Source organism: Crocodylus siamensis, chromosome 4 (assembly GCF_052110815.1).
Source record: "Crocodylus siamensis isolate JL-2025a chromosome 4, ASM5211081v1, whole genome shotgun sequence".
NCBI classification, from domain to species: Eukaryota; Metazoa; Chordata; order Crocodylia; family Crocodylidae; genus Crocodylus; species Crocodylus siamensis.
In genome coordinates this window covers 207214733-207223514 of record NC_143398.1, presented here as the reverse complement: position 1 = coordinate 207223514, position 8782 = coordinate 207214733, and positions in this window count along the sequence as shown.

Here is an 8782-nt window from a genome sequence, read left to right as displayed (position 1 = left end):
TGCCAGCTTTACGGCGGATGGTGAAGGTGATCAGCTCGTGGTCACTGTCACCCAGCTTCCCATTGATCGCTAGGTCATTGATTAGGTCGTCCCCCGTAGCCAGTACCAGGTCGAGCAGCGCTTTGCCTCTTGTTGGCCCATAGACTTCTTGAGTCAGGTAGAGGTCATCCACGCACGAGAGAAAGCTTTGTGACTGCTCGGATTTTGCTGAGTGATCTTCCCACGAGATGTCCGGGTAATTGAAGTCACCCATGACAACCAAGGTCCTGGAGCAAGCGGCCTCAGTCAGTTCCTGGGTGAACTCCTGGTCAAGCTCAGGACTTTGAGTGGGAGGTCTGTAGTAGACTCCCACCGTTGTGTCCCCTGTGCCGTATTCCCCACGAATTTTTACCCAGAGGGTCTCTAGCTGTCCATGCTGGTCGCCAACATCAGCTTGCAGGGACCTGTAGCTTTTCTTCACATAGAGAGCTACACGATCCCTCCTGTACAGGGTATAGCCCTCTATACCCATGGTCCAGTCATGGGTGGAGTCCCACCAGGTCTCCATTATCCCAATGATGTCATAATTCTTTGCACTGAGCAGGAGGACGAGCTCCTCCTGCTTGTTGCCCAGGCTCCTGGCATTAGTGTACAGGCAGGCAAGTGTCCCCTTGGGGGCTCTTGCCTTGCCCACAGATTGTGCGAGGCCTGGGGCAGGGGTGGGCTCCCTTAAGTGCCTTGGTCTGCTGGCTTTGCAAGGGTTGCTCAGCAGGCCAGCAGTGGCAGTAGTCCCCCCAGCGGGCTTAGTTTAAAGCCCGGTGGAGCAGATCAGCCAGTCTGACTGAGAAGATCCTCCTCCCCAGGGGGGAGAGGTGGAAGCCATCTCTTCCCAGCAGCTCGCTGCCTCTCTCGCCAAAGAGTGGGCTGTGGTCATGGAAGCCAAAGCCTTCCCGATGACACCAGCTCCGCAGTCTTTGGTTCACTACGTGGATCCTCCTCAGCCCATAGCCCGAGACTGGGAGGATCAATGAAAACACCACCTGAGCTCCCAGACCCCTAAGCCCTGCTCCCAACTCCCTGTAGCGCCTCATGACCTGGCTGGGGGTGCTCCGAGCCGTGTCATTGGTGCCCACATGAATAAGGAGCATCTGGTTAGTTATCTAGCTGGCAGTAACTCAGATGCGTGATCAAAAGGCTACCTCAGCCAGACTGTTTTGCTCTATGGGATTTCCATGATATTGCTCTATATTGTACCCTATTTTCACCCTACCCCTGTAATCAATAAAGTTCTCTTTTGTGACTGGTGTAGGAGATTGAGGGGTTGGTCTAAATTATGCCTAAGAGGCCCCTTAGGTCTGCGGACTAACGGAGACTTTCCTTTTTGGCCCCCGATTTTGGGAAAGTGCCCCATGTGCCTGTACTGGGTTGAGTGCCCGTAGGGCTATTAGCCTGTGCTTCCCCAAGGACACAGGGCTGAGAGAGTCCCTTCTCGGTGTGGTGGCAGCTTACGTTACCCCAGGCTAGCGAGTGTGCTTCAGGAAGGGGGTCAGCCAGATGCGAGGCACCCCTAGGGAGGCGCTCAGAGTCTGGAAGGTGGTCGGGCTCAGTAAGGTGGGTGGCTCAATGCAGGAGTGCCCCCTACTGGCCCGCCACACATGGCGGCAGCTTACATTACCCCCAGGCTAGTGAGTGTGTTCCAGGAAGGGGGTCAGCCAGACACGAGATGCCCCTAAGGAGGCACTTGGAGCCTGGAAGGTGGTCAGGCACAATGAGGTGGGTGGCTTGACACAGGAGCACACCTACTGGCCCACCACAGGGAATAAGGGAGATCCATGGTGGTATGGGACAGTAATGACCTTTCTGTTCCATCCTTCCTGAGGGTTATTTAACGTGCGTGCTCTTTTATATTTTCTTTATGCTAATTTTATATTTATATAGCCATTCATAATGTTACTTTCTAGCTGTTATCTTATGGGATTAAAAGGTGTTAGAAATTATTATAATAATACACTGGGACATAAGGTCACCCTAAATATAGAGTCCTTTTGTGATGGTCTGAATTCAGTGCAGGACAACTCACTGATTGATGTCCATTAATAAGAACATGAGAACTACTATTTACTGGGTCAGACCATAGGTCCATCCTGCTCACTATCTTGTGTCACACAGAGGCAGGGTGTGGATGCTAAAAGGGAGTGTAAACTGGATGGTCAGGAAATTTTTCAGTGTTCCTCTCTCATGTGCAGCCTCCAGCATTTAAGATCTATGACTTAGATCAGAGACTGTACTCCTAACTCCCATGCTCAATAGCTACTGATGCTGCTTTCCTCCAAAAAATGTCCAGTCCCTTGTTATTATCTATTGGTTGTATGCTAAATGAATTGGCAGATACAAAATAGTTTTCAGTTACAAAAATACTGTGGTTCTTATTGCAGTCTCTTTGGCAGTCTCATCAGAGGCCAAATGTTAAATGGCCATAGAGGTTAGGCCTGTCTTACTCTTTAGAGAGGCCCACTTATTCAAGGTAGAGGCTGGCAGAATTTGTACCTACTGTTGCTTTTGCTGCATCTGTCTTGTGGATTGCATGTTTCATGCTTTAGAGCAGTGGTCTCCAAACTTTTTTGATCATGCACCCCTATCAGTAAAAAATTTTTGAGCATGCATCCCCAATATATGTGTATTTATATAAATATACATAGAAGTCCTAATATTTTCTTCCTGCACCCCAATGAAATGTCTTGCGCACCCCCTGGAGTGTGCGCACCCCACTTTGGAGACCACTGCTTTAGAGCCATGAGGAAGCTCCCATGAGCATGACAACTCTTTCATAAATCTTCAAAATCATGAATATAGTACAAAAAATCCTGTAGGAAAACAGGAATTATTTATGCCTGAGTTGTGTTTCCTATTGCAGTTATCATGCAGTTATTGTCTGCTTTCGTTATTTCTAAGGTGCCAAAGTACAAGTGTGATTAGTTGCATATATTCCATCAACAGAAGTTGTTGTCTTTTTTTAATGAGAATATCAATGACAGGGTACCCTGATTATATATTCTATTTTAAAAAGGAACGAGTAGGTCACAGGGGTGTTTCCAGGAAATATGTTTCAACTCACACTCTTAGACCCAAGACTCAAAGAATGCCCTGCACAGCTTGTCTTATACTAGAGTTCAACCTAGGTAGATACTGGAGCTGTATTGGCTCAAGACAGCGGAGTAAAATGGCCTGTTCACCCATTCTCAAGCATATACACGTTACAAGCATGTAAATGGTTACTGAAGGGGTTCTCCCATGTTGTGTGGCACAATTGGCTCTTCTAATGGTTTTAAGATGACATAGATTCAGTTAGAGGCAAATTGTAGCATGGGCAGAATAATGGTTACTTTATTGCTTGCCTGTAGCTGCAGGAAGGTATTATGTTATTAGCTGGTTTAGAGCAAGTTCAGCTCCTGTCAACATTCTTATTGCAAAGCGGTTCTGTTATTGGAACAAATCACAGATCCTAATTTAGCCAGTTCTGTTTAAACAGAGTTACAGCACTACAACTGAAATTGTTGCTAAAGCGCCACCTGGTGTACAGTGCAATTTAAAACTAACATTTCTGACCTAGAAGTAAAATAAAAGAACCAGAGATGAGGTTGTTGTAGTTTTGTGTATACCTAACCCAAATGTATTCAGTGTTTTCTGTTGGAGAGCCTGTCTGCTTTATGAAGGAGAGATACTCTAGCCTTGGAGCAGAATAATAATTACTTGAAGTATACTGTGTAAATGGGAGGGAGAGACATTTTCAAGCAACACAGGGGGAGTGAGTCAGCCATATGACAGGTCCAACTCTCAGACACCTTTAAAGCTACAAGCTGTTGGGCTCAGTATCAAATAAAACACTCTGAATAACCAGAGCTGCTTTGGAACAGATAATTTTGCTGAATCAAATTTGTGATGTTAATTTCCAGGTTGTCTACATCTAAGAAGCTAGGAAATATTTATTACTGAATTATCTTGAATTTTTTTTAAAGAGTATTGTGTTAGAGAAAATATATTTAGTATCATGTGATGCAAATCAAGAATGCAAGGCAAAAATTGCAATAACATATAGCCATTGTAAATCATGTAACACTAATTCTACTCAGAAACAATACAGAGAAGTTAAGAGTCATGTTTTTTAACTTTACGGCTTTCAACTTGGCTCAATGAAGCTAGAAGTAGCAAACAGTTTAGGACCTGAATCTGCTAAAAAGCTTCTATAAATAGACCACTAATAGCTAAAGTAAATGTGAGATGGCAGTTGGTAAGAGGTCTTCTAGGTCCATTTAAATAATATCTTCTGATTTGTTGAATCTGCTTAATATTTTCCATGTGACTTCATTGAATGCACATCATAAGGACATTTCAGGCTGTTAGGGCTTTCTTCAGCAAAAAACTCAGTTAAAAGGTTTTGGTAACAATATCCACATTTTTTTGTAGCTTGGCTCAAAGAAATATAACACTATGATTAGGGATGTGTAGAGTGACATGCACACAGCTACTTTTGCTTCCTTATGTTATTATGTTTCTTTAGCATTGGTGATCTGATTGTCATGGAGGACAATTGTTTATACTGCAATCTGATAGTAAAATACTGAGGGGGGTGGGTTGCACCACTTATTTGCCCTCATTTTGACTCACAAGTGAAAGAATCTTAGAAACCATTAACAACTTGATAGAAAATATTTATTTCTTTTGAGTAGCCAAGTTGGCACAATACCTTTTTTACCAGTAGAAAATGTAGCGCTAATGTTAGAGTCTGGTCTGCCTCTGGTCTGAGAAGTGTTGACTGAGCTTTAGAGGAGAGCTTGCTAAGTCTGTCTGACTGCTTATGCAACCTTATATTGTGCCTTCCCCACCCAAACATGAATTTCATAATCACATTCTGTTTTTTTTAGTTTTGTTCAGTGCATAACATTTACTTAATGAAAAGCTGTTTTGGTTTCTGTGCATTCAGCATGTAGCTTCACCCTTTACTTATTGTATACTACTGAAACCAGGTGATGAAAATAGAATGAATAATTTTCTTGTGGGCCTTTTTAAAGCATTCATCTTTTTTTGTATCTGAGTGCTTCACCAGCATTGTTCAAGTTATTTTCACATCATCCTGGTGAAATAAGAGTTATTAATATCCCCATTTTGTAGATACAAGAATGAAACAGAATAATTAAGGTCAAAAGTATCTATTAATTTTGAGGGGCCAATCTGAGATGTCAAGGACCTGATTTTTCAGAATACTTAGTCTTGTATACACCATATGTTCAGACCTATTGTTTTCAGTTGCTCGGATTGTTTTCAGTTGTATCTGAGAATGCTAGGCATGCCTGTAGATCAGACTCCAAGGTCTCAGGTCAGGCATGCAGAAACGGAAGAGTATGCAAACTAAACTTCTCAAAAGTAATAGCTAATTAAGTTACTTGACTGGAATAACCTAAGAACTGTATGGCATAGACAAGATAACATCCAGTTCTCAAGGGTAATATTCCTTATATTGTTAAGGTTAATAGGCCTTAAAAAATCCATTCTTTTCTCCCTGCCTTCAGCTCCTTCCCTTCTATAAATCTGATTCCTGGGTCTCAGGCATGGGTGACTGGTGCCTCTTGAGTCTGGGGGCCACCAGTGGCCAATCACCAGTCGGGGGAAAGGAGGGTCCCCCAGTGGCTAATCTCTGACCCGGAAGTGCCAGCAGCAAAACCAGAAGTGTCGCCAGCGCTTCTGTTGGTGCTCCCACTCCTCAGCCAGCCCCAATCTTGGGTGTGGGGGGGAGGGGGAAGGTGGTACTGGCTAGCACTTCTCTCGGTGCTCTCACTCCCTGGCCAGCAAGAACCAATCGGGGGGGGGGGGGGGGATCATGCCCCACTGTGCCTCCCCTACGTTGCCTACAGTCAGGTTAGACAATGAGGAAAGAAGAAACATGCAAACCAAAATTTTGGTTCCCATTTTCTACCTTGGTTGCTTATCTGCAGCTTTTATTTCACTCTCTTTTCTTGTTCTCTACTTGTCTGCATTCCCCAGTCCCATTAGGTTTTATATCCAGTCACTTTTTCTTAGGTTGCTTGTCCAATCTGTGTTTTTCAATCCATCTCTCCCATCCTTTGCCGAGCCAGCCTCAGCCTCCCTACTCCTGGCTGTTCGTCCAGTGTCATCATGACATCTCTCCCTCCACCTCAACATTGGTGATTTCATGCACCCCAGAGCCTGGGAGATCATGGCTGCCATAATCCCCCAGCCCTTGGGATCCCTGTGACTGGGAGCCCCTCAGCTGAGGGGGCTCTCAGCCATGGAAGCCTGCTTCTTGCCAGTGCAGCCCAGGATCTGGCTCTCCCTGCATCAGTGATAAGGCATGATGTAATCTAATGTGCAGTTCCACAATCATGCCGCCTCCTATGCACATGTGGAATAGCAGGAGGTGCAATTGTGTGGATCATGCATTAAATCTCATCACTGATAAAGTTACCAGCATGTGTAGAGGAGGCCCTAGTCTTGTTGCCCAGCCAATGTTTCCCCCACCTCCTATTCTCAACCTCATTTTTCTTTTCCCTACGTTAGCCAAGGATCTTGTCCTCAACCTGAAACTTCCTGTTCTATTTTGCCTGAGTCAAGCTTGGGTGAAGTCATTGGGAAAGCAGGAGAGACAGGTTCTGTGCTCTCTGTTTAAGTATATAAGTGATTCTCAAGCAGGGTGTTCCATCTTGTGGTGCTTTGAGATCCTTTCAAGTGTGCCACAGGGTACCACTCAATGTTAACATTGTTAAGTGTGCAAACTTGATTTATAAGATAAATCCAGAGATTTGAAATAAGAATTCATAACGTTAAAAACATTCTGACCTATTGTGATCTTTCTGAGTTCTTTGCAACAGTAAAATTGTTCTGTTATTTTTCAATAGTCAAAAAAATGAGTGAAACCCAAGAACTGGCATTTTCCAAGTGGTGCCTTGAATCTAAGAAGTGGTTTCATAGTTTCATAGTAGCTAGGGTTAGGAGGGACCTGAACAGATCATCTAGCCTGAGTCCCTGCCACAGGCAGGAATGAATGCTGGGTTAACAAGACCCCAGACAGGTGATCATCCAACCTCCTCTTGAATTTGCCCAAGGAGGGGCGAGGACCTCTTCCCTGGGAAGTTGGTTCCAGATTTTGGCCACCCTAACTAAAAAAATGCCTTCTGATCTCTAACCTAAACCTTTTCTTCATCAGATTGTAGGCATACCTCGGAGGTATTGCGGGTTCGGTTCCAGACCATCGCAATAAAGCGAGTCACAACAATTTTTTGGTTTCCCAGTGCATATAAAAGTTATGTTTACACTATACTGTAGTCTATTAAATGTGCAATAGCATTATGTCTAAAAAAAACAATGTACATACCTTAATTAAAAAATACTTCATTGCTAAAAAATGCTAACCATCATCTGAGCCTTCAACGAGTTGTAATTTTTTTGCTGGTGGAGGGTCTTGCCTTGATGTTGATGGCTGATCAGGGTGGTGGTTGCTGAAGGTTGGGGTGGCTGTGGCAGTTTCTTGAAATAAGACAACAATGAAGTTTGCCGCATCAATTGACTCTTCCTTTCACGAAAGATTTCTCTGTAGCATGCGATGCTGTTTGATAGCATTTTACCCACAGTAGAACTTCTTTCAAAATTGGAGTCAATCCTCTCAAACCTTGCCGCTGCTTCATCAGCTAAGTTTATGTAATATTCTAAGTCCTTTGTTGTCATTTCAACAATGTTCACAGCATCTTCACCAGGAGTAGATTCCATCTCAAGAAACCACTTTCTTTGCTCATCCATAAGAAGCAACTCCTCATCCGTTAAAGTTTTATCATGAGATTGCAGCAATTCAATCACATCTTCAGGCTCCACTTCTAATTCTAGTTCTCTTGCTATTTCCACCACATCTGCAGTTACTTCCTCCACTGAAGTCTTGAACCCCTCAAAGTCATCCATGAGGGTTGGAATCAACTTCTTCCAAACTCCTGTTAATGTTGATATTTTGACCTCCTCCCATGAATCATGAACGTTCTTAATGGCATCTAGAATGCTGAATCCTTTCCAGAAGGTTTTCAATCTACTTTGCCCAGATCCATCAGAGGAATCACTATCTATGTTAGCTGTAGCCTTACAAAATGTATTTCTTAAATAATAAGACTTGAAATTCAAAATTACTCCTTGATCCATGGGCTGCAGAATGGATGTTGTGTTAGTAGGCATGAAAACAACATTAATCTCGTTGTACATCTCCATCAGAGCTCTTGGATGACCAGGTGCGTTGTCAATGAGCAGTAATATTTTGAAAGGAATCTTTTTTTCTGAGCAGTAGGTCTCAACAGTGGGCTTAAAATATTCAGTAAACCATGTTGTAAACAGATGTGCTGTCATCCAGGCTTTGTTGTTCCATTTATAGAGCACGGGCAGAGTAGATTTAGCATAATTCTTAAGGGCCCTAGGATTTTCAGAATGGTAAATGAGCATTGGCTTCAACTTAAAGTCACCAGCTGCATTAGCCCCTAACAAGAGAGTCAGCCTGTCCTTTGAAGCTTTGAAGCCAGGCATTGACTTCTCCTCTCTAGCTATGGAAGTCCTAGATGGCATCTTCTTCCAATATAAGGCTGTTTCGTCTACACTGAAAATCTGTTGTTTAGTGTAGCCACCTTCATCAATTATCTTAGCTAGATCTTCTGGATAACTTGCTGCAGCTTCTACATCAGCACTTGCTGCTTCACCTTGCACTTTTATGTTATGGAGATGGCTTCTTTCCTTAAACCTCATGAACCAACCTCTGCTA